Source organism: Schistocerca serialis, chromosome 2, assembly GCF_023864345.2.
Source record: "Schistocerca serialis cubense isolate TAMUIC-IGC-003099 chromosome 2, iqSchSeri2.2, whole genome shotgun sequence".
Lineage (NCBI taxonomy): Eukaryota > Metazoa > Arthropoda > Insecta > Orthoptera > Acrididae > Schistocerca > Schistocerca serialis.
In genome coordinates, this window is record NC_064639.1 from 231,073,145 (window position 1) to 231,099,972 (window position 26,828).

Here is a 26,828-nt window from a genome sequence, read left to right on the forward strand (position 1 = left end):
TAGGGGACTGATGACCTCAGAAGTTAAGTCTCGTAGTGCTCAGAGCCATTTGAACGAAGAGGGCCTTGCATCCACTACATCAGGATTCTGATTTTTTTAAGTAATAAGAGCAGAACAGTAGCTAGTAAGTAATGTAAAATATCAGGTTAAGGCACCTGGCGCATTCGCTTTTTTTATGTTCTCAAGTCAATTTGAACGAAGAGGGCCTTGCATCCACTACATCAGGATTATGATTTTTTTAAGTAATAAGAGCAGAACAGTAGCTAGTAAGTAATGTAAAATATCAGGTTAAGGCACCTGGCGCATTCGCTTTTTTTATGTTCTCAAGTACATACAGAGCCTCCACAAACACTGCTTTCGCCGTGGCTAAAGAGAACATCTACAAGATAATTTTTGCTCTGGTTATTTCTGCCGGACTTGACACTATGTTCTGTCCTCTGCTTACAGAATTCTCTGTAGAATGTTAACAAATGTTATTAGCGGGAGTTCTTCACGAGAACTGGTTATACTCTAGTAGACACTACGTCGTCAGACATTCCAGAATTGTCTTTGATACAGGGTGTTCACAGTCCATGTTACACACTTCTAGAGGTTGTAGAGGTGACTTAGTAGATCAAGTTTTACATAGAAACCCTTTCCGGGAACGTCATCCAACGACGCGTAAGAGCGTCGAAGTTGTAAGCACCGGCGTCATTTGAAGGTATGTATAGACAGAGTGATTCCTTGATGGTGTTACAAACTTTCTAGTATCGTAGAGAAGAATAAATGTATCAATTTCAGATAAGGGCTCATGTACTGGATACGAAAAACTCGGAAGTTATAAGAGAAAACCGTTCTGTTATCTCTGACAGTGCAGTACACGTGCTGGTAAAGTTTTTGGTAAGAATGAAGGGTAAGAAATTTTATGAGGATGGATAAAAAGAAGAAAAAAAGGGTTCGAAAATTCTTACCTGAGAAGCTACGAGCGCTTGTTCATTTTCACTACTGTGAAACACATCTCATCTTTTGAACAAGTGCCTGTAGCTCTTAAGGTATTCATTTTAAAGCCCATGTTTACTGGACATTTTTGTTTTGTTTTGATCCACATTACCACCTCTGAATGTTGGCTACCCTGCAACCTTACCAACAGCGGGCCTGTACATACATTCCACTGTCAGAGATATCAGAACGGTTTTCGCTTAAAACTTGCGACTCGTTCAGTTCCGGCACAGGGACCCTTACCTGAGGCTGATATATTTATCCTTCTCCACCTTCCTACTAAGTTCGCAACATCATCACTGAAGCATTCTTCATGTATGCATACATTTACAGGCGCCGACGCCTATTACTTCGACTCTGTAGAAATGTAGATCTGCATTCTGAGCTACACAGATACTCTGCAAGCCACTGTAAGGTGCGTGGTGGAGGGTACTCTGTACCACTACTTGTCATTTCCCCTCCTGTTCCACTCGCAAATAGAGCGAGCGAAATATGACTGTCTGGACGCCTCCGTATGAGCCCTAATTTCTTGAATCTTATCTTCGTGGTCCTTCTACGTAATGTACTTTGGTAGCAGCAGAATCGTTTGACAGTCAGCTTCAAATGGCGGTTCTCTAAATTTCCTTAATAGTGTTTCACGACAACGCCGCCTTCCCTCCGGAGCTCCCTTTTGAGTTCCCGAAGCATCTCCGTAACACGTTTTGTTCGAATCTACCGGTAACAAATCTAACAGCCCTCCTCTGAATTGGTTGTATGCTTCCGTCAATGTCAGGATCCAAAACACTCAAGAATATGTCGCACCAGCTTCCTATATGCGGTCTCCTTTACAGGTGAATCACTCGTTCCTAAAATCCTCCCAGTGAATCGAAGTCGACCACTTGCCTTTCCTACCGCTGTTTTCACATGCTCGTTCCACCTGAAATCGCTTTGTAAAGTTACGCCAAGATATTTAAAATACTCTACTGTGTAAAGGAGGTCACTAATAATACTGCATCCGAACATTACTGGTTTATTCTTCCTACTCATCCGCTTAACTTAAATTTTTCCACATTTAGGGCTAGCTGCCATTCATCAGACTAACTGGAACATCTTACCGTACACCACGGAATCATCAGTAAACAAATGCAGGCTGCTGCCCACCCTGTCCGTCAAATCATTTATGAATACAGAGAACTACAGCGGTCCTACCACACTTCTCTTGCGCACTTCTGACGATACTCTTGTCTCTCACGAACACTCGCCGTCGAGGACAACATACTGAGTTCTGCTATTTAAGAAGCCTTCGAGCCACTCACATTTCTGTCATCCTGTTCCATATGCTCGTACCTTCGTTAACAGCCTGCGATGGGGCACCGTGTCAAATGCTTTCCGGAAATGTACTTATATGGAATCTGCCTGTTGCCATTCATCCACAGTTCTCAATATATCATATGAGAAAAGGGCAAGCCGAGTTTCGAACTATCGATGTTTTCTAAAACCATGCTGATTCGTGGACATAAGCTGCTTAGCTTCAAGAAAGTTTATTATATTCGAACTGAGAATGTGTTCAGGGTTCTGCAGCAAACAGAAGTTTAGGATATTCGACAGTAATTTTGCGGGTCCTTTCTTTTAGCCTTCTTATATACTGGAGTCACGTACTCTTTTTTCCAGTCGTTTGGGTCATTGTGCTGGGCGAGAGCTTCAAGATAAATGCAGGCTAGGTAAGTGGCCAACGCCGTAGAGTTCTCTTTGTAAAATCGAACTGGTATACCATCCGGACCTGGTGATTTATTTATTTTCACATCTTTAAGTTGCTTCTCTTCGCCAGGTATCCTTTTTACTAGTCCTCCATACGTTAATCTGTCCGATGGTCAAATGACGGTTTGTGTGTACGATTCTCCTGCGTAAACGCTTTTTTGAACGTGAAATTTAAAAGTTCGGCTTTCGTTTTGCTGTCTTCAACTGCCACACCAGACTTGCCAACAAGGGACTGAATGAAAGCCATATACCCGCTTAGCGATTTTACATATTATTAGAATTTTCTCGGGTTGTCTGCCAGATCTTTTGCTACGGTGTGACGGTGGTAGTTTGCATGCTTCGCTCATAAATGTTTTCACAGACGCACGAATGTCAACTAACCTTCGCTTGTTGCCAATTGTGTGCCCTCTTTTGAACCAGAGTGCAACATTCCCTGCTTCCTCAGCAACTTACGAATTTCGTTATTAAACCATCCTTTATCCACTTACTAGGCACGTAACTCTCTAGACCACGATTTACAGTCTGCTTAAACTTTGCCCATAATTCTGCCCATAATTCTTCTAAATCCATCTTATTGGTACTAACTGGTGCCAGTTCACTGCCTAGCTTAAACGTTAAGAACTGATTATCTGCTGTACCTAGCAGAAACACCCTCCTGTCGTTCTTGATTGACTTATTAACTTTCGTAATCACAGTTGCTATAACAACATCATGATCGCTAATCCCAGTTTCTATACTGACATTGTTGATAAGGTCCCGCCTATTTGTAGCTATAAGGTCTAATATATTCCCATTGCGTGCGGGTTGCCGAACTAGCTAAAGACAGTTTTCAGAAAACGTGTTCAAAATTATTTCATATGACTGTCTGACTGCACACCCCCCCCCCCCCCCCCCCCCCCCCCCGCAATGAATTCATAGACATCGCAGTCTATACTCTCGGCAGGTTAAAATCACGGCCAACTAGTATTGCATGATCTAAGTATTTACGTGCTACTGACCGTCTGTTTTCTTTGAATGAGTCTAGAACTGCTACAGTAGAATCGGGTGGCCGGTAAAAACATCCAACAATTAATTCAGTTTCATGTACACCTGTTATGAGCGTCAGACGACGTCACTGTCACGCTCAACTTCGACCTCAATAGAGACGTCTCCCATGCTTATTATATATTACACAGGGCGGCATAAAAACAAACATCATTTTGAAGTTAAAATCACTTAATATCTTGCTAATTCGTATCGATTTAGTTATGTGCCTGTTACAGATTCATATATTCAGAATGAGATTTTCACTCTGCAGCGGAGTGTGCGCTGATATGAAACTTCCTAGCAGATTAAAACTGTGTGCCCGACCGAGACTCGAAATCGGGACCTTTGCCTTTCGCGGGCAAGTGCTCTACCATCTGAGCTATCGAAGCACGGCTCACGCCCGGCACTCACAGCTTTACTTCTGCCAGTATCTCGTCTCCTACCTTCCAAACTTTACAGAAGCTCTCCTGCGAACCTTGCAGAACTAGCACTCCTGAAAGAAAGGATATAGCGGAGACATGGCTTAGCCACAGCCTGGGGGATGTTTCCAGAATGAGATTTTCACTCTGCAGCGGAGTGTGCGTTGATATGAAACTTCCTGGCGGATTAAAACTGTGTGCCCGACCGAGACTCGAACTCGGGACCTTTGCCTTTGATTCATGTTTTGTTAGCATAGTCTTTAATTGTAAAGTTATATTGGCCAGTTGTAATTCATTTGCATAAGCGCAGTGCATATTTAATTTTTTTTTAATTTATTGAAGACAACTCTTAAGAAATGTTAATCATGGGCCGAGCAGTTCTAGGCGCTTTAGTCCGGAACCGCGCTGCTGCTACGGGCGCGGGTTCGAATCCTGCCTCGGGCATGGATGTGTGTGATTTCCTTAGGTTAGTTAGGTTTAAGTAGTTCTAAGTCTAGGGGACTGATGACCTCAGATGTTAAGTCCCATAGTGCTTAGAGCCATTTGAACCATTTGAAATTACTACTTTCCATATTTATGACACTGAAGTTGCGTTTATGGCCACAAGCAGCAATTATTTCTCTCCATTGTGGCGGAGAGTATAAGTTAGGTTGTCCCCTCTGATATGTCTCAATTTTAGCAAAGTCTCTATCAGAGGGAAAGTTTGTCCAGGAATAAGAAAATAATGCTCAACTTCTTCAAAACGCTTTGTGTGTGTCAGATAACTCCAAACTGCCATTACATTCCCATTCTTATTCTGATCCCCACAGTTGTCAGAAAGTACAATAACATTTTTGCAGAGATGGGTGTTGTTTTCAAATATTTGATGACACAGCTACCAGTCTCATCCCAACCTCTGCCTGCTGTAATTTCATCCCATTCAAGCAAATGTCCAATATTCTGGCCACAATCATGTATTCCAACATTGTACGTCCGCAGTTTTCTGGAGTAGAAGGGAACAGAGGAACTGAGCTTGGGAGTGGACAATATTTGCTGCAAATCTGTGGGGATGACATGTACATTAGGATTCTGCTTGGGCAACTCTGAAGTTTGGACTTTAAAGATTCAGCATAATTCAAGTGCATTTAGTTTTTTATGTGTGTAGCTGACTTTTCTTCTTCTATCCCATTTTCTATCTTTGTCTGGAAGGACTCACGTGTTTTACATGTATCTGCTGCTGGTAATTTAAAGCCTATATTATATTCTTCACAGAATATTTTTCTGTACTTACTTTGTGATACTGAGTGTCTGTTTGTATCCTTCCAGTGCCGACAGAAATTTTCATACAGCTGTGTGATATTCGTATCACTAAGTAGACTCTTTCAGGGTTTTCTGACTTACTGTAATGAGAGCAGTACCTGGGAATGGATTTAATGTGACCATGGACACCGTTCACTGCATCACTAGTGTAAGCACCAGGCCTTTTGACACGTTTACCTCGTTTATCAGAAGGAGGTGTCCCATATTTAATTTGTATTCTCGATGTTATATCGTTGTACTGTCTCCGTGATTTTTTAGGCCATGAATACTCATAAATGATTTTTTACGAACTCTCTCTGACTTCCCGTTAATTTTCATTCTGAAAATGAAAGGATTGTTTTTTAACAATTTTCTGGAGAATAAGGAGGCCTGACAATTCTGTGTAATGACGACAAGCCAACAGACGTACTGGTCAAAGGGAAAATAACATTTTTTGAAAAATGTAAGGGGTGTGGAACACAGGTGTTCATACAGTGCGAACAAACCACAGGAATTAATGTGGTCAGTGAAGACATGGTGCCAATTTTAAATATGGAGATTGATGACTGAATTATAAATAAGAAATCAAAGAAACACTTCTAAATTACAGTTGGACTTGCCGTTGGAACATGTAATACGACATTTGGATGATTTGAAAGCAGCAGGTCATAAAATAACATAAATAGAAGAGACAACAGCTTTCCTAGAGCAGCGTAGTTTCTTGGAAATACCTTAGTGTCACTATTCGTACTGGTCTTACCTATGTTTTGTCATACTTACAGTTGGGTTTATATGTTGTTTGTACAGGTACTGCAAATGTTTTAGAGATTGCTTTAGGTACTTATGGAAAGACACAGGCGATGATTGTTGTGGGAGATTGTGTATGAGGACGACCATTGTAAACACTTGGGAAGTGTTGTAAATGACACATATTCCTACTAGACGGTCTCTACGGTCAAGCAGGGGAAATAGCGAAAAGCGTGATGAAGTCTCCGTTACTTCTGAACGCAATGAGGAAACAGCTGCATCACTTCTGCCTCCACCATAAAGATGATGCAGGGCACTGCAAAACATCCTTAGTACGAAAGAAATTACTGTTGTGAAGCACATAAGTGAAATGCAAAGAAGAATTTTGCAAGATTGTGTATTCTCTTTCTGATTCCCTTATTGTAATGTTGATATGTAATACGATGTATTGAAGTATTCATGTACAGATGATATGGAGACAGATAAACAAATAAATATGGACGTGTGTATGTAACGTAAAAAAAGCAGGAGAGAAAAATACTTGAATTTGTTGTGTATTTGTATGAATAATGAAACAATGGAAAAGTTATTTATCCAATGATTTTAATTTGTGTTATATGTAATGTATGTCTTCATGAAAAATAGACCAATGTTTTACAATGATGCTTCTATACGCATGTGTCTATGGATATGTATGTGCAATGACAAATGAATCAGTTTTTTACATTGATGTTTACATGCCTGCAAAAGTTAAGTATGAACCGAACAAAGTGCAAAATGTTTGAGAATGTCAATAATTTCATTCCTAGAGCTAAGATGTTTAAACTACAAAACAAGCTAGATTACAGATTTGTTGCCAAATAAGTGTCAACAAATTTTTCCCATGGTGGGACATGTCATATATTGACAACTTCATCACTTGTACACTCCTGGAAATTGAAATAAGAACACCGTGAATTCATTGTCCCAGGAAGGGGAAACTTTATTGACACATTCCTGGGGTCAGATACATCACATGATCACACTGACAGAACCACAGGCACGTAGACACAGGCAACAGAGCATGCACAATGTCGGCACTAGTACAGTGTATATCCACCTTTCGCAGCAAAGCAGGCTGCTATTCTCCCATGGAGACGATCGTAGAGATGCTGGATGTAGTCCTGTGGAACGGCTTGCCATGCCATTTCCACCTGGTGCCTCAGTTGGACCAGCGTTCGTGCTGGACGTGCAGACCGCGTGAGACGACGCTTCATCCAGTCCCAAACATGCTCAATGGGGGACAGATCCGGAGATCTTGCTGGCCAGGGTAGTTGACTTACACCTTCTAGAGCACGTTGGGTGGCACGGGATACATGCGGACGTGCATTGTCCTGTTGGAACAGCAAGTTCCCTTGCCGGTCTAGGAATGGTAGAACGATGGGTTCGATGACGGTTTGGATGTACCGTGCACTATTCAGTGTCCCCTCGACGATCACCAGTGGTGTACGGCCAGTGTAGGAGATCGCTCCCCACACCATGATGCCGGGTGTTGGCCCTGTGTGCCTCGGTCGTATGCAGTCCTGATTGTGGCGCTCACCTGCACGGCGCCAAACACGCATACGACCATCATTGGCACCAAGGCAGAAGCGACTCTCATCGCTGAAGACGACACGTCTCCATTCGTCCCTCCATTCACGCCTGTCGCGACACCACTGGAGGCGGGCTGCACGATGTTGGGGCGTGAGCGGAAGACGGCCTAACGGTGTGCGGGACCGTAGCCCAGCTTCATGGAGACGGTTGCGAATGGTCCTCGCCGATACCCCAGGAGCAACAGTGTCCCTAATTTGCTGGGAAGTGGCGGTGCGGTCCCCTACGGCACTGCGTAGGATCCTACGGTCTTGGCGTGCATCCGTGCGTCGCTGCGGTCCGGTCCCAGGTCGACGAGCACGTGCACCTTCCGCCGACCACTGGCGACAACATCGATGTACTGTGGAGACCTCACGCCCCACGTGTTGAGCAATTCGGCGGTACGTCCACCCGGCCTCCCGCATGCCCACTATACGCCCTCGCTCAAAGTCCGTCAACTGCACATACGGTTCACGTCCACGCTGTCGCGGCATGCTACCAGTGTTAAAGACTGCGATGGAGCTCCGTATGCCACGGCAAACTGGCTGATACTGACGGCGGCGGTGCACAAATGCTGCGCAGCTAGCGCCATTCGACGGCCAACACCGTGGTTCCTGATGTGTCCGCTGTGCCGTGCGTGTGATCATTGCTTGTACAGCCCTCTCGCAGTGTTCGGAGCAAGTATGGTGGGTCTGACACACCGGTGTCAATGTGTTCTTTTTTCCATTTCCAGTAGTGTATGTTGTTACGCTTAAGACTGTTGGCAGGTATCAATGCCTCTCCAAAATAGGAAATCAGAGACGCAATGCAGAGAGCAGGTAAAAGTGGTGGCGTTTAGGTTACCGAAGCTATACAGCAGCACCAGACACCTTCATATTGCAGACGTTCTGGGCAGCTGTCTCAGGGGAGAGGTTTCACTTCAAATAACTAACTGGTCACTCCATCCACCGTCCAGACGCTGTTGTAAGGCCTCACGGAGAAGAGGGCACGAAAAGCCACCTCTTAGCTGAGGCAAGAAGCTTGATACCTACTCCTGCGAAATGCAACGTTAGTGGGTCGACACAAGGTTAGAATGCTACTATATCAGCCCTCCACCAACGAAAGGACGGAGGGTGGGGCCAAGTGACGTAAAACACTATTGTTGTTGGTCACAATAGGATTGCCAGTGAAGTTTAGCTTTCATCTGAACGTTGTTGATACGACACTGGGAGTTCGTTGATACAATATACCGTAGCATCGCTACCTATCGAGTAGGAGTGGGGAAGGAATCTAAATGTGGTTGGCAGAAGTTTTTTAAGTGACAGTAGATTGGCAGGTCGACTATAAGAAGGGAGAAATGGTGCACGGCCACGTTTCTTTAAAAACCTTTTTTTCGCATTCAGAATAAAGTTCTCAGTCATATCGCTGTGGCCTGTAATTTAAAACTATTCAGTTAGCTTGGACATTTAAATTTGTTTAGAAATATTACCCGTTACTTAATTTGTGCTTTGGAGGACAGTAGTCTCACTACGAGTCAGTTGGATCAGTCTATAGACACAAATGTTCAGGTTTTGAATAGGTCAGTCCCCGACTTGTTTTCTATGTTGCCAATTCCCATTACTCATTTGCTTCAGGGTATTTCAGAACCATTCATCGATCAAGTGACCCAGGTTGAGAAGATGTTGTGATTTATTGTTTGCAACTCCATGTCGACGCCTTTAAATTTCACATTCTGTTACACTTCGTGTATGACAACTCTTGACTCGGGAGTTGTTGAGCAGGTTGTTTTCCAAAGTACTTATGAGCCAAGGCGCCATGGGTGACTTGAGGGGTCGCATAATACAACTGAAATTAATGTCCTGCATTCGGAATAAACTGGAGCATGAACATTTTTGGCAGGTACAACCACTTACCGAGATCTTGGTCGAGAATATCGAGCGTGTCCGTACAGCTGTCTCCAATTTACAGATTGAAATCACGGAATATGATAGTGTTTTACATATTTTGCAGGGAATGAGGCCAGAAGACCGCTCGCGCTTCACATTCGCGTGAAAGTCTACCACCTTTCTTGAGTTGATTGAATTGAATTCCTCTGTGGAGAATTTTAGGTACACCGGCGAGCAGCGTGACCGGTGCAAAGGCTAGAATTCGAATATATGAATTCTCCGCCCTGCGAACTTTCCACCCCACTAGAAATCTGCGAACTCTGCGCCTCGTACCTGCATCTATTGTGTCCCGTCCTATCTGCAGCCGGACCGTCCTAATCACCTTGCTCCACCTGTTCCCTGGACTCGGCCGAACTCCGCCCGCACAGTCCCGTCTGCCTGTTTGTATTGTTCTAGTTTTCGTAGAATTCACATCGTGCCACTTGGATATTACCAACTCAGTAGTTGTGATATGGAAGTTTCAACAACAATTCGTGTTAAGCCTAGTTTCCACAATGAAGGTTATTCTTACATAGTGAAGAAAACGAAGGAAGATGGGACTGTGATTTGGCGCTGTTCAAAACAGAAAGAGAAGCATTGCCGAGGAAACCAAAGATTCTACAGTGCTCTTTTCGCACGAGCATCGATGTGGAGCTCCGGATGACACTAGGTTGGAAGTACAGAGGACTCTGAACCAGACAAAGAAGAGGGCATGAGAGGAAAATACGTCTATTTCCAAAATCTATTCAGAGGAGCTTGTTAGACTGCATAATAGAGGGTACGACTTTGTGACAGAAATGCCAGAGCAGCAAACAACGAAGAGGACGTTATATAAGCAGTGGGCAAAGTCGGAGGGAAGTGAGAGGGATCCCGAGACAAGAGAAGAGATTGAACTTAAAGCAGAGCTATTAACTATGAATGATGGTAGCAGTTTCGTGTTCAGCGACGATAAATCAGGAGACAGCATAATAGTTTTTTGTGGAAGAGCAGGGAGAGAGGCTCTAAGAAGTAAACGACAATTTTTTAAGGATGGTACGTTTAAGTGTTGCAGCAAACAGTTTTCACAGCCATATACAATTCATGGAGATTCAGGAAGTAATAAAAATGAGATTAATATCTACTCAGTTGCATTTGCATTAATACCAAATAAAAGGAAAGAGACCTACATCCGACTTTTCAGAAATGTGCTGGAAAATATTCCAGAATGGAACGTGCAAGTGTGACTGTAGAATTTGAGTCAACAACGATTTCTGCAATCATACATATGTTACCAACTTCCTCATTGCATGGAAGCTATTTCCACATGAGAAAGTCTCTCTGGAGGAAACTACAGGGTCTTGGACTCACTCGCGAATATAAAGGACATTGAAGAAGTGAGACAACAAATTCGTATTTGTGCCGCTCTGGCGTTTCTACGGCCAGAAGATGTATGTGATGGCTGGCTGGAGATACATTCACGGGCACCGGATGTTCCTAGGCTTTCTGACTTTTTCGACTATTTCGTAGAGAGATGGTTGGAAAATGAAGAAAACCCTATCAGCCTTTAGAGCTGCTACAAACGGCTCCATCGGACAACTAACTCCGTAGAAGGCAGACATAACGAAATTAGTAATATGCTTTCCAAACCAAATCCTGAAATTAGTGGTGTAATTACTTGCATGAAAACAGAAGCAGAAAATTCAGCGTACGCGTTAATGAGAACAGAGCTGAGTATGGAAGGTAAAAGAAAGAAAGCAGTGTACATCAAACGGGATGAAAGGTTGGAGAAAATATTGAAAACGTACGAGGAGGACGGCGAGATAAGGGCTTGCTTGAAGGCTATCTCCTACTTCAAAACCTAGTCTAAGTAATGTCTCAGAATATGTATATAAATAAAAAATTTATGAAATGTAAATATCAGTCTTAAAAAATACAGAAAAACAACAGAAAACAAAAAACAAAATAAAAAAAAATAAAAAAAATTGACGAAGCTTACAAGCTGATTTTAAACACTCCTAAATGACAATAAAATTACTTCTGCCATTTAGCCAGTCCAAAGCCTGGATAAAGTGCGACGGGAATCATTATTTTTAAAAGTGTGGGTATGTGATTTCCAACGCATCCAAACCGAAAGCGCCACTAGTCCCATGCCTCAGTAGTGTTCACAAATTAATAGCTAGAATTAAGCTAAACTGCACATGTGTGAACATAATGCCACTTAATATTTCCGTGTATTTAATAAGTGCACTTTTATGAAAATATATCTATTGACAATGAATGCTGTCTGGTGCTGTAAAAGAACCGAATCTTCTTTATGTACTGAAATATTCTGAAGTCTCTGTGAAGTCTTATTTTGTTCTATCTACTATCTATTTGTTGTTCATCGTACCAAGCGAGGTTAGTGCATTCGCTAACCGGGGTTCAGTCATCTGACCGTCCATCTACAGTTTTCCTTGTTTAAGCAAATGCTGTGAAGTTTCCTTAAAGAGTTCATGGTAGCTTCCTACCCCCCCCCCCCCCTCCCCGCCCCCACCTCTCCCCTAACCAACGATCCGAGAGAAATCTAAATCTCTAATGACCACAACTGTGAACGTGACATGAAACACCAAACGCAAAATTGGTTTTCAGTAGTTGTAATTATGAATGGTCATATACTGAGCTAAAATTAAGCATATCTTTGGAATGTAAACTGCTTTTTGTGAGTTCCCATTCACTTTAGAAAGACGCGCACTAATGATGAAAAGAAGAGACTCCTGAGTTATTTAAATATTAAGTTACTGAATGACTTGGCGATATTTGCCGTGAGCAATTTCGAGCTCACACACAACTGTATTAATTTCCTTTTTTGTTACCTACACCTTGAATATTTTGTTCTGCTTCAGACTGACGTTTACGCATTGGTTCAGCTACGTATTTTGGAACCCAACGCGGACTTCTGTCATCCTCACCAATTACCATCCTTGCAAAATCATTTATTTATTTACTAATTCCGATGGGACCTTTCTTCCGTTTGAGGTGCTGAGGTTCTGTCTCGGTAAGGTATTTCTGTTCACAGTTAGACTTGTTCCTAAGGTTTAAAAATTCAACCACGCTTGAAAACTTTAAACAGATTTATATGCGTTGTTCAAACTCGTGTCTGTGGTAAAGAGACTAGAACAAGAATGGTGCAAACTGTGATTTTTAGTTGAATTTGGCATCCAAATTCTAAAAACATTGTCACGCTGTGGCTGATATGGGAGTCAGACGTTAACTGTTAGCAAATGCCTTTTCTTAGCTCATTGTCTGTTACACAAAAATGAATGAGTAATGTTTGTTTTTACATTTTTTGTAAATGTTTTGATGATTCAACTGTCAGATTTTCAAGACAGCCAAAGTTCACTGACAGATGTCATAAAAGGAAATATTACTACTGCTTTCATTGGATTCTTCTTCATTTGATCTTTCTTCAACTAATACAGTGTCTTCTTTTGCATGACAGTTACGTGCAAGATATTCTACGTTTTCTATAAGTCCTTAAGTTTTATCAAGAAATACATCCTTAATAGGTTCTTAATTTTTGTTCGTCTCGTCAATTTTTTGATCATCTAAAGTACACTCTTGAACTATAATATTTTTGCGCCTTCTTTCATGTCCTTTGTGTAGAGTCCTTCTCTGACGTAAGTTCAATAAATTTCAGCATTGAACAAGCCATCAAATGGCCCTTCAAAAACTGGAACCTACATCGTTCAAGCGGGTACCCTTTGGCTCTACTGGGGCTGCAGTGCTGTCTTGGGTGTTTGATTATGTTCTGTGCAACTCCGTCTATAACTACTTTGATGAAGTTCTTGTATACAGCCGTTCATTTGACAAACATTTATGTCATCTCAAGGAAGTGTTGTTACAGATTCGGGCAGTGGGATTAACCGTTAGCTTGTCTATGGTTACACTGACTACGCAACCTTGGGGTCCTCTCCCAAGGAGTAAAAAGCGAATAGCTAGGATATAGAGGAGGCTAATTATTTTAGGGTTTCTAATTTTGCCCAGCCCCTCCCCACCACCCCACCCCCCGCGAACCAAACTCCCTCCTCCCCCCCCCCCCCCCCCCGATTAACAGTTTGCATAACAAGGTAGAGGCCTTTGTTTGAGAGGGAGCTAGCAGGCTGCTTTTTGGGCTACCAAAGCCACCTTGAGTAATCTCTCAGTCTTGGCCATCCCATCATTGTCCAGACTCACGCGTCTAATACTGGCGTCGCGGCCGACCTCTTGCAGGAATGTTCCGGGGAAAGGCGTCAAATCGCTTACGCCCTTAGCAGTTTAACTGCTGATGGATTAAAGTATTGCGTTTACGAGTGTTAGGACTTGACCGTCTTCTCTTCCCTTGAGAAATTTCAATTCTACCTCGTGCAAATGGAGTGCCATTTGAAGACGGACAACCAAGCCCTAAGCGCGACCTAGACATACCGGTATGATCGCCAGATGAGCGGTACGGATATTTGCACTCCGTTTCTGATTTCGGCACAGTGAGGGGTCTGAAAGTAATGTGGCCGACGCACTTACCCGCATGTTCGAGAAAGGTACCGAAGGAGTAGTCACTCGTCGTCCATTAATCGTATTTGTGGTGTCTTGGCCGTGGTAATAGAGCTTTTTACCGACCTGAAGTCTAAACAGGAGCAGGACATACTGTTGGGATCCATTAAATGACGTCTGTTGGCCAGGGAACGAGTACCCGGTTATCTATTTATTAAGGGCATATTATGTCGAGAGGTCGAGAAATCCGCTGATGTTAGGATTTGTTATCTTGTGAGCTTGTTCCTTCCTGTTTTATTCTATTTTCCTTTCACTATTCCTTGCTTGGGGGTATTTCTGGCTTAAGAAATTTGGTTTGACTTGTTCCTAGTAGGGAGATGACTGCGGCGGATACTATCCACCGCATCACCAAGACGTATTCCATATTCGGGCCGCCTTAAGTCCTGGTGAGTGACAACGCCCTGGCCTTCGTGTCGAAGGAGGTTAAGCGTGGTTCTTCTGGTAATGATATGAAACATGTCACTACTGTTCCTATTATCCTCATACTCTTTGGCCAAAAGAGTGAACAGAAACCTCAAGAAACTTCTTAGCAGATTAAAACTGTGTGCCCGACCGAGACTCGAACTCGGGACCTTTGCCTTTCGCGGGCAAGCGCTCTACCAACTGAGCTACCGAAGCACGACTCACGGCCGGTACTCACAGCTTTACTTCTGCCAGTACCTCGTCTCCTACCTTCCAAACTTTACAGAAGCTCTCCTGCGAACCTTGCAGAACTAGCACTCCTGAAAGAAAGGATAATGCGGAGACATGGCTTAGCCACAGCCTGGGGGATGTTTCCAGAATGAGATTTTCCCTCTGCAGCGGAGTGTGCGCTGATATGAAACTTCCTAGCAGATTAAAACTGTGTGCCCGACCGAGACTCGAACTCGGGACCTTTGCCTTTCGCGGGCAAGCGCTCTACCAACTGAGCTACCGAAGCACGACTCACGGCCGGTACTCACAGCTTTACTTCTGCCAGTACCTCGTCTCCTACCTTCCAAACTTTACAGAAGCTCTCCTGCGGTCCTTGCAGAACTAGCACTCCTGAAAGAAAGGCAAGCTTCTGTAAAGTTTGGAAGGTAGGAGACGAGGTACTGGCAGAAGTAAAGCTGTGAGTACCGGCCGTGAGTCGTGCTTCGGTAGCTCAGTTGGTAGAGCGCTTGCCCGCGAAAGGCAAAGGTCCCGAGTTCGAGTCTCGGTCGGGCACACAGTTTTAATCTGCTAGGAAGTTTCATATCAGCGCACACTCCGCTGCAGAGTGAAAATCTCATTCTAGAAACCTCAAGGTTGCTCTGTTCATGTAATATCCGAAGTCTCAAATCAATTGGAAGGCTCGCTCCATTGGCTTGATTTCCCTTTTTATTCCGCTCAACACGAACTGGCGAAGTCCACCTCAGCCTCCTTATCGTTCGCCTATCCCAATTCGCCTCTGGCCAACTTGTGGAGCATAAGTGCTCGTTTGCCTCAGGATATAACTGCCGACCTCATTTAACGGAATTGGAATATGGATAGGAGCAGTACGGAATTTGCACACTACTGACAAATGAGGCATACCAACCAGGAGAGGAAGACATTTCATGCTAAAGCTGGGCACAAAGTTTTGGTCGTAACTTAAGTGCCGGTGGAAGAAGGAATGTGGGTATTTCTAGGAAGCTCCCTCCGCACTTTGAGTCCGCAATTTTCCCACCAGTAAAACATTTAAGGGCATCAACAACTAGGTAAAGGAATGGAGTTACAGCTCCGTATGTCCTTCACCCCCCACCATGTTATTGGAAACGAAATGAAGGGTGGCTGTCTGATTTTTGTGAGGGAGGTTGAGCGATGTTGGATTGTATCGATTGTGGTCTGTAGATCGAATCAATGGTTCATTTTCCGTCTGTCCACCGGGCGTCTTTCGGTTTGATGTGTTTACGAGATGGGCGAGTGTGAAACAGACAGTCACTTGGAACGAGGACGAAGGAAGCTGTTTGAAGGAAACGGGTGTTGTCATGCGCCGGTGGTCAGTGTCTTGGTCGATTCACTCTGAGGGAACCGCTGCAACAGTAAAGACTTTGATTATGATTAGCCGATTTCGCTAACGTGAAGGACATCTCTTTCCTGTTGTCGATTCGTGCTGTGTGATCTAGTTGGCGGCGTCAAGAGGCTGTGTTGTTACTTCCCTGCAATGATTCTTCCCTGAGTTGTGAATTTGTCCTTACCGGGAAGTTTGGATTCGCGTTTGTGTGGTCTGTAACTAATATAGCGACTGTTAGAGCCTGCCCAACACGGTGTTCGCTGAGCGGCCAGTGTTGCTTTCCTGAAAGGTAACTTAATTATGATCCCCACTTCTGACGATCGTGGTAAAAGGATTTTTGCTGTTTGGTTTTAATAGTGTTTTTCCTTGCCAAATGATGCCTAACACTATTACCGTCCCGATCTGTGAAAGACGTGGGAATGTGACGACTGTTGCGGTTGCTAATGGTGTTGTCGTGAACATTTGTGACTAATGTGCCGTTTTAATTATGTGTTAGGTTTTGTTCCGTCCAGATCTATTGGAAAACCGTGTGTGTTGCCGGAGAGCTGTGAAATTTTCCGTATTAGCTCCCTTGGATGTTGTAACGTTAGATTCCTTACCTGATTCTTGCAACCTGATTGGGTCTGCAGGCCTTTTTGTACTGGTATCTGACCATTATATTGTTAGCGGAACCCGGATACCACCCAGATTGAAAAATTAAAAACTGCTTTTTTAAAATCTACTTGAACTGTGATTGTATCTTAGTTACAGTAATATATTTTTTCTTGGTTTTCTTCAGTGTTTAAATTTTACTATTCTTGAAATTTATATTTTAGGCCGTTAATCGCTTTTTATCGGCTGGTGTTGTATGTTATTCTAGATTTCTTGTTCAGACAGCTATTTACTGCTAGTGTGTTATTGTACTAACTGAACTGTTGGTGTTTCTAAGCCTCATTTCACGTATGACTCTTCTTTTACAATCGTCCTGCTGTTCCCTGATGGGTCAGCGAGTGCTTCTCCAGTCTATGCGTGCGTTTGGTCCAGCTTGACAAGGGTCAGTGCACGATGTTTCTGGCAACTATGTCATAGAGTAGGTCCCGATTCGTACTGCGTGCTCTCCGCTTTGGTGATGTAAGAGACAGGCAGACTATTCAAGAAAACGACCGATTCTACTATTACCACTACTGCAGCTACTACTACTACTACTACTACTACATGGATACTTTGCAAATCACATTTAAGTGCCTGGCAGAGGGTTCATCGAACCACCTTCAGAATTCTCTATTATTTCAATCTCTTATAGCGTGCGGAAAGAACGAACACCTATATCTTTCCGTACGAGCTCTGATTTCCCTTATTTTATCATGGTGGTCATTTCTCCCGATGTAGGTTGGTGTCAACAAAATATTTTCGCATTCGGAGGAGAAAGTTGGTGACTGGAATTTCGTGATAAGATTTCGTCGCAACGAAAAACGCATTTCTATTAATGATGTCCTGACCAAATCCTGTATCATTTCTGTGACACTCTCTTCCGTATTTCGCGATAATACAAAACGTGCTGCCCTTCTTTGAATTTTTTCGATGTACTCCGTCAGTCCTATCTGGTAGGGATCCCACACCCCGCAGCAGTATTCTAAAAGAGGACGGACAAGCGTAGTGTAGGCAGTCTCCTTAGTAGATCTGTTATATTTCCTAAGTTTCCTGCAAACAAAAGGCAGTCTTTGGTTAGCCTTCCCCACAAAATTTTCTATGTGATCCTTCCAGTTTATGTTGTTCGTAACTGTAATACCTAGGTATGTAATTGAATTTACGGCTTTTAGATTAGACTGATTCATCGCGTAACCGAAGTTTAGCGAGTTCCTTTTAGCACTCATGTGGATGACTTCAAATATTTCGTTATTTAGGAAAAACCGCCAATTTTCACACCATTCTGATATCTTTTCTAAATCGTTTTGCAATTTATTTTGATCTTCTGATGACTTTGTTAGTCGATAAACGACAGCGTCATCTGCAAACAACCTAAGAAGGCTGCTCAGATTGTCTCCCAAATCGTTTATATAGATAAGGAACAGCAAAGGGCCTATGACACTACCTTGGGGAACGCCATAAATCACTTCTGCTTTACTCGATGATTTCCCGTCAATTACTACGAACTGTGACCTCTCTGACAGAAAATCACAAGTCCAGTAACATAACTGAGACGATATTCCATAAGCACGCAATTTCACTACAAGCCGCTTGTGTGGTACAGTGTCAAAAGCGTTCCGTAAATCCAGAAATACGGAATCGATCTGAAATCCCTTGTCAATAGCACTCATCACTTCATGTGAATAAAGAACTAGTCGTGTTTCAGAGGAGCGATGTTTTCTAAAGCCATGTTGACTGTGTGTCAATAGACAGTTTCTTCGAGGTAGTTCATAATGTTTGAACACAATTTATGTTCCAAAATATTGCTGCATATCGACGTTAATGATATGGGCCTGTAATTTAGTGGATTACTCCTACTACCTTTCTTGAATATTGATGTGACCTGTCAACTTTCCAGTCTTTGGGCATGGATCTTTTGTGGAGCGAACGGTTGTATATGATTGTTAAGAATGGAGCTGATGCGTCAGCATACTCCGAAAGGAACCTAATTGGTATACAGTCTGGACCAAAAAAAGACTTTCTTTTATTAAGTGATTTAAGTTGCTTCACTACTCCTAGGATATTTACTTCTCCGTTACTCATGTTGGCAGCTGTTCTCGATTCGAATTCTGGAATATTTACTTCGTCTGGTTGTGTGAAGGCATTTCGGAAGGCTGTGTGTAGTAACTCTGCTTTGGCAGCACTGTCTTCGATAGTATCTCCATTGTTATCGTGCAGAGAAGGCACTGATTGCTTCTTGCCGCTAACATACTTCACATACGACCAGAATCTCTTTGGATATTCTGCCAGGTTTCGAGACAAAGTTTCGTTGTGGAAACTGTTATAGGCATCTCGCATTGAAGTCCGCGCTAAATTTCGAACTTCTGTAAAAGATCGCCAATCTTGGGGATTTTGCGTCTGTTCAAATACTCCGAAAGGGAAAGGACTGGCTGCAGTACTCCAAATTACTAACCGAATGCCTCAGATCTTTAAGAAGTATTACGCTCCAAGCGAAAATCTTACGGCTGATGAACAGTTAGTCGCTTTCAAGGGATGTTGCGGTTTCGTGATGTACATGTCAAACGAACCAGCAAAGTTCTATATAAAGATCATTGTGGTGGAGGACGTCAAGTATCCATATGCCTATAATTTTGAGATTTACCTAGGCATGCAACCAGAGGGAGCATTTAGGGAATCAAATAGAGAGCCTGATATTATCCATCGAATTGTGAGTCCATATTATACCCGTGGTCTAGGGGTAGCGTCTTCGATTCATAATCAAAACGTTTTCGGTCCGGGGTTCGATCCCCGCCACCGCCTAAATTTTGATAAATAATCAGCATTGGCGGCCGAAGACTTCCGACATAAGAAGTCATCCTCGTTATGCCAACGGCCTTGTCAAAGAGGGCGGAGGAGCGGATAGAGGTTCAGGGCACTCTCTTGTCCTAGGGGTGGGAAATTGCCTCTAAAGGCGGAAGAATCAGCAATGATCAACGACATGAGGATGCAGAAGGCAATGGAAACCACTGCATTAAAGACACGTAACGTGTATCCACAGGACATGTGGCCTGTAATTGAAGAAGTGTCATGATGATCTCTCCATTGGCAAAAGATTCCGGAATAGTCCCCCATTCGGATCTGTGGGAGGGGACTGCCAAGTGGGAAGTTACCATGATTGAATAATCAACGAAAGGATAACGTTCTACGAGTCGGGGCGCGGAATGTCAGAAGCTTGAACGCGGTAGGGAAACTAGAAAATCTGAAAAGGGAAAGGCAAAGGCTCAATCTAGATATAATAGGGGTCAGTGAAGTGAAGTGGAAGGAAGACAAGGATTTCTGGTCAGATGAGTATCGGGTAATATCAATAGCAGTAGAAAATGGTATAACAGGGGTAGGATTCGTTATGAATAGGAAGGAAGGGTAGAGGGTGTGTTACTGTGAAGAGTTCAGTGACCAGGTTATTCTAATCAGAATCGACAGCAGACAACACCGACAACGATAGTTCAGGTATACATGCCGACGTCGCAAGCTGAGGAGGAAAAGATAGAGAAAGTGTATGAGGATATTGAAAGGGTAATGCAGTATGTAAAGGGGGACGAAAATCTAATAGTCATGGGCGACTGGAATGCAGTTGTAGGGGAAGGAGTAGAAGGAAAGGTTACAGGAGAATATGGGATTGGGACAAGGAATGAAAGAGGAGAAAGACTAATTGAGTTCTGTAACAAGTTCCAGCTAGTAATAGCGAATACCCTGTTCAAGAATCACAAGAGGAGGAGGTATACTGGGAAAAGGCCGGGAGATACGGGAAGATTTCAATTAGATTACATCATGGTCAGACAGAGATTCCTAAATCAGATACTGGATTGTAAGGCGTACCCAGGAGCAGATATAGACTCAGATCACAATATAGTAGTGATGAAGAGTAGGCTGAAGTTCAAGACATTAGTCAGGAAGAATCAATACGCAAAGAAATGGGATACGGAAGTACTAAGGAATGACGAGATACGTTTAAAGTTCTCTAACGCTATAGATACAGCAATAAGGAATAGCGCAGTAGGCAGTACAGTTGAAGAGGAATGGACATCTCTAAAAAGGGCCATCACAGAAGTTAGGAAGGAAAACATAGGTACAAAGAAGGTAGCTGCGAAGAAACCATAGGTAACAGAAGAAATACTTCAGTTGATTGATGAAAGGAAGTACAAACATGTTCCGGGAAAATCAGGAATACAGAAATACAAGTCGCTGAGGAATGAAATAAATAGGAAGTGCAGGGAAGCTAAGACGAAATGGCTGCAGAAAAAATGTGAAGACATCGAAAAAGATATGATTGTCGGAAGGACAGACTCAGCATACAGGAAAGTCAAAACAACCTTTGGTGACATTAAAAGCAATGGTGGTAACATTAAGAGTGCAACGGGAATTCCACTGTAAAATGCAGAGGAGAGAGCAGATAGGTGGAAAGAATACGAGTACATTGAAAGCCTCTATGAGGGTGAAGATTTGTCTGATGTGATAGAAGAAGAAACAGGAGTCGGTTTAGAAGAGATAGAGGATCAAGTGTTAGAATCGGAATTTAAAAGAGCTTTGGAGGACTTACTGTCAAATAAGGCAGAAGGGATAGACAACATTCCATCAGAATTTCTAAAATCATCGGAAAAGCATCATCCACACAATTCCGAAGACGGCAAGAGCTGACAAGTGCGAGAATTATCGCACAATCTGCTTAACAGCTCATGCATCGAAGCTGCTTACAAGAATAATATGCAGAAGAATGGAAAAGAAAATTGAAAATGCGCTAGGTGACGATCAGTTTGGCTTTAGGAAAAGTAAAGGGACGAGAGAGGCAATTCTGACGTTACGGCTAATAATGGAAGCAAGGCTAAAGAAAAATCAAGACTCTTTCATAGGATTTGTCGACCTGGAAAAAGCGTTCGAAAATATAAAATGGTGCAAGCTGTTCGAGATTCTGAAAAAAGTAGGAGTAAGCTATAGTGAGAGACGGGTCATATACAATATGTACAACAACCAAGAGGGAATAAGAGGAGTGGACGATCAAGAACGAAGTGCTCGTATTAAGAAGGGTGTAAGACAAGGCTGTAGCCTTTCGCCCCTACTCTTCAATCTGTACATCGAGGAAGCAGTGATGGAAATAAAAGAAAGGTTCAGGAGTGTAATTAAAATACAAGGTGAAAGGATATCAATGATACGATTCGCTGATGACATTGCTATCCTGAGCGAAAGTGAAGAAGAATTAAATGATCTGCTGAACGGAATGAACAGTCTAATGAGTACACAGTATGGTTTGAGAGTAAATCGGAGAAAGACGAAGGTAATGAGAAGTAGTAGAAATGAGAACAGCGAGAAACTTAACATCAGGATTGATGGTCACGAAGTCAATGAAGTTAAGGAATTCTGCTACCTAGGCAGTAAAATAACCAATGACGGACGGAGCAAGGAGGACATCAAAAGCAGACTCGCTATGGCAAAAAAGGCATTTCTGGCCAAGAGAAGTCTACTAATATCAAATACCGGCCTTAATTTGAGGAAGAAATTTCTGAGGATGTACGTCTGGAGTACAGCATTGTATGGTAGTGAAACATGGACTGTGGGAAAACCGGAACAGAAGGGAATCGAAGCATTTGAGATGTGGTGCTATAGGCGAATGTTGAAAATTAGGTGGACTGATAAGGTAAGGAATGAGGAGGTTCTACGCAGAATCGGAGAGGAAAGGAATATGTATAAAACACTGATAAGGAGAAGGGACAGGATGATAGGACATCTGCTAAGACATGAGGGAATGTCTTCCATGGTACTAGAGGGAGCTGTAGAGGGCAAAAACTGTAGAGGAGGACAGAGATTGGAATACGTCAAGCAAATAATTGAGGACGTAGGTTGCAAGTGCTACTCTGAGATGAAGACGTTAGCACAGGAAAGAAATTCGTGGCGGGCCGCATCAAACCAGTCAGTAGACTGATGACAAAAAAAAAATTATATTGCCTGGGACACAATAACACTATTTACAACTTGTTTACTAACTGTTGTCTCACAAGATTACGGCGTAGGAACACTAGGAAAGAATAAAGCAGAGATAACAGAATTTTTCAAAACAACACAAAACCGAGAAATAAACGAATCCATTTTCAAGATTCAACCTGATTGTACGCTAGTCAGTTATATGCCAAAGCGAAATAAAGTAGTTTTATTGCTATCTACACTTTATAATTATGGCAAAAACGATGCTGCTAGTGGTCATGCTAGAAAATCAGAAATCAACACAGTTTATTAGCAAACAGAGTGTGGCGTCGATATTTTTGATGAAGTGTGCAGGCAACACGACTTACTCGAAACAGTGGCCGATGGCCCTCACACTGTTTTAAAATTTTGTCATTATGGTGGGCATTAATGGCTTGTGATGTATCAGACGAACAACTCTGAAAGGAAAGTCGTCCGCCGTCACTACTACAAGAAGTTGAATTTGCGCTAGGAGAACCTTCTACTGAGAGTCAAATGTCGTAGCAAAACGTACCCAGAGGTATGTAACTGAAAGGCACACCACTTCTTGAACTTAAACAATAACCAATGCACCCTGTTACACTTACTTATGGAGGAGTTGGCCTTTGTTCTTTTTGTAGTAAGGCTCGCGATCGTAGAACGCGTAAACAGTGCAGCAGATGTGCGAGATACATCTGTAGCGATCATCAGGCTATGGTGAGCCCCGCATGTATGCCAGCTGAATTATGATGATCGCGAAGAGTTGTTTATCGGTTCCGCTAGAAGATCTGAATACAGGAAACTAATATGTAGTATTTTTGAAATTAAAATTATGTGAACATCATCATAACCATTGCTTGAACATTGTTTAATAGAAAGTTTTTTATTTCGTCGTTTACGATAGTTAAAAAGCGAAGTGTCATTAATTTTATGTGTAAATGTGATAAAAATAAAGATGTTAGATATTTATAAAAGGTTTTTTAAAAACTTACATCCTAATTTTTAAGTAACATAATTTCTTGTTGGGCTAGCGTGCACTTAAGGAGCGTTTATGGGCAAATGCGCACTAGTGGTAATTGTGTCTTATAAACAGCACAGTTTTCTATATTCCGCTACTTACAGTTTATTTCTTTTTAGTTTCCTGTAACTGGATAAGTTTGTATACAGCATTTCAAATTTACTAATTACATGAGATGACAATTCGTTTAGATGTACAGCATATGATTTGGAAGTTGTGTTACCTGTGTAATTTCTGTTTCTCATATAGACTGGCAGATACAATTACATCGATACTGAATATTACATTGCACTCATATAAACAGAACGCAACGCATTAGAATCACACTATACAGGAATTAAGAAACTAAGGACTTATGGAGAACCACCTCATGTATCTCTTCCAACTCTAATGATTTCGATGTTGACACGAAGATAAAACCTAATGTTCCTTTATTTTCTGTACCTCTTAATTATTCACTGATACCTAGTTTAATAAAATAGACACTGCACTGCTCAGTTAATTGTTCAGTAGACTTATAAAACATAAAATAAAATAGTACGACTAGTGTTCTCCTCCTCATCGCAAATACAAAGCAGGATGATGTATCCTCGTTGAGGAAGATACCGCGTCGGCTGCTAACGAAGCTTACGAGTGAAAGGGTAGTTTTGAAACCAAATGAAGACCCATAGTTTTCAAATCGGTGATGCATTATCAATGAAAGACAATTCGCTGTCAGCCGTTCTAATTCTACTAGGGGCCTTGAATTGGAAATGCAACACACTTTTTCTGAGACAGTTTCGGTTAAGAGAAATGCGTAATTTGTTGGGAGTTATCGTGGAATATTTATGCTTCAACCTCTATAGCGCCATAAATTTCCGACCGGTGGTTGCGCTATACGTAGCACTCAAAATGACATCTGCGACGGAAGAGCATTCAAAGCAGAGCCCTCTTGGAGGAGAAACAGAGCGCTGCGCTTGCTAAATATGGACACTTGGCAATAAACAAAAGCACAGTGAGTCTTTGGGCGAGGTCATCACCAGAATAAGGTCGCACAAACCAGCCAGACATTTCACTAGCCAGCTGACCGCACACAGTTGTGACTCCTGAAATGCTGAAACGTGTTGACGCTCTTCTTCGAAACGATCGACGGATCAAAATCAAACGATTCACTGCTGAACTGGATCTCTCTGTTCGCAACGCTGACACACTCGTCCACCAGTTGTGGTACTCAAAGGTGTGTGCCTGACGCGTTCTTCGCTACCTAAAAAACGACCATAAAGAGCAACAAAGGACCATCTGTGGATGATCTCTTACGCATTGAGAGTTTGATCGTGGCAATTTTTTGTCGAACGTCGTCACATGCGACGAAACATGGCTTTATCACTTTGAAATGTAGAAACGCGGCAATCCATGGAGTGGAGCCATTCTGCTTCTCCTCCGAAGAAATAGTTCAAAGCCGCGCCCTGTGCTCGTAAAGTCATGGAGATGGCATTCTACGAATGTGTAGGGGATACTCTGCTTGACGTCCTTCCCCACAGTGCAACGCACTGCTCTGAAATTTTTCGCGCTATCCAAAGGAAATTCAACAGATGACTTCAGCATCTTTGTCGCCACAAGAAAGCAAATGAATTTCTCCTTCCCCACGGCAACACAAGGCCTCAAAGGAGTCTGTGCACCTGAGAGGAGCTCAGAATACTTAGTTGGACAGCCTGGATCGCACACCTTCCGTTTTCCCTCTCTGTGACCCAGTGAAGGATGGAATCCATGGGCAACACTACGTAGATGACGGGAGATTACTGATGCAGCAAGACGTTCACTCCAACATTGGCTAGTAGAGTGGTACCAAGCGGGCATACACACAATCAAAGTAAGGTGGCGAATGGCCGTCGCTTTGAGATTACGTTGAAAACTAGGGTTTTGTAGGCAAAAGTGTAGGGAATAATATGGTAAATAGAAATCCTTAAGAAAAACGGACTGAAATATCTGAAGAAGGCCTTGTAAGCCGAAAACCGGTTAACAATAAGAGCATTATTGTAGAAAAAAAGCAAACTGGTGCTTTTCATTTATTATAATGTTGTTCTACCAAGAACCGACGGAAGATTCTGTTAACATGAAAAACAGCTTGCTTTCAGAAAAAAAGAATGTGTTTCATTACCTGCTGAACACCCCACTCCCCTATTTGTAGAAATTTGCTAATTGGGATTCTGAAGTACCCATCGCTCCACTGATTTCTATAGTCACTACATAATGGTCTTCTTTTATTAGTCATACAATTATGCTACGAAAATATGAACTCCTTCTTTGAGGCTATACTCCTAATTTCACATGCTTTTTGCAACACTTCGAGGTGTACTGTAATGGTCACACTACTCCACAGTGAACTGCAGCAGGATGATGGCGTACGTGACGACGGCAACCAGGTATCCTGTGAGCAGCCGGCCGTCCACCGTGAACAGGGAGCACGCGCTGAACGAGACAGGACTGCAGTGAACCTGGTGCGACAGCTGCCGCAGCTGTTGGGTCAGCTGTTCGCTGCCGCCACCTGTGGCAAACGGTTGTCAGGTATTTGAGTATCAACACGGCACAGGCTGTTATATAGACATTATATTAAATAAGATTTTCATTTCGGCTGTGGCTGCAGAGCATAATTCGTTAATTTTGATTAATATGTATTTCATTTTCCCCATTTATTTTCTTTATTTTTATTTTTGTAGCCTCAGATCAGCTAATTTCTCCTATTGAGGGAATCATCGCCAGATAATCTGTTTCAAAAGAAAGACAAATAAAAGTAGTAAATTGCCAGCAAATAAATTTAACGTCTCAAACATACTTCTACAGAAAGCTACATGCACTTGAAAACATTACACAACTATCGCAACCAGTAATTCATTGCAATTGTTAAATATGTAAGCGAGTTGGATCTGTATCCAAATCTCCTTCTTCCCCATCTCTCTGTGAATGTCCTCCTCACCCCTCTAACTCCTTCTTCTGTATCC

The 26,828-nt window shown here is 42.6% G+C and overlaps 3 non-coding genes across 3 annotated transcripts; 1 reads left to right on the plus strand and 2 right to left on the minus strand.

The window, feature by feature from the left end:
* Window positions 1–14,786: 14,786 nt before the first annotated feature.
* Window positions 14,787–14,861, minus strand: Trnas-cga (transfer RNA serine (anticodon CGA)). The gene has a single exon. It is a non-coding gene; the product is annotated as a tRNA-Ser (tRNA).
* A 226-nt stretch (window positions 14,862–15,087) lies between these two features.
* On the minus strand, window positions 15,088–15,162 carry Trnas-cga (transfer RNA serine (anticodon CGA)). Its single transcript has one exon. It is a non-coding gene; the product is annotated as a tRNA-Ser (tRNA).
* A 191-nt stretch (window positions 15,163–15,353) lies between these two features.
* On the plus strand, window positions 15,354–15,428 carry Trnas-cga (transfer RNA serine (anticodon CGA)). Its single transcript has one exon. It is a non-coding gene; the product is annotated as a tRNA-Ser (tRNA).
* The last annotated feature ends 11,400 nt before the right edge of the window (window positions 15,429–26,828 follow it).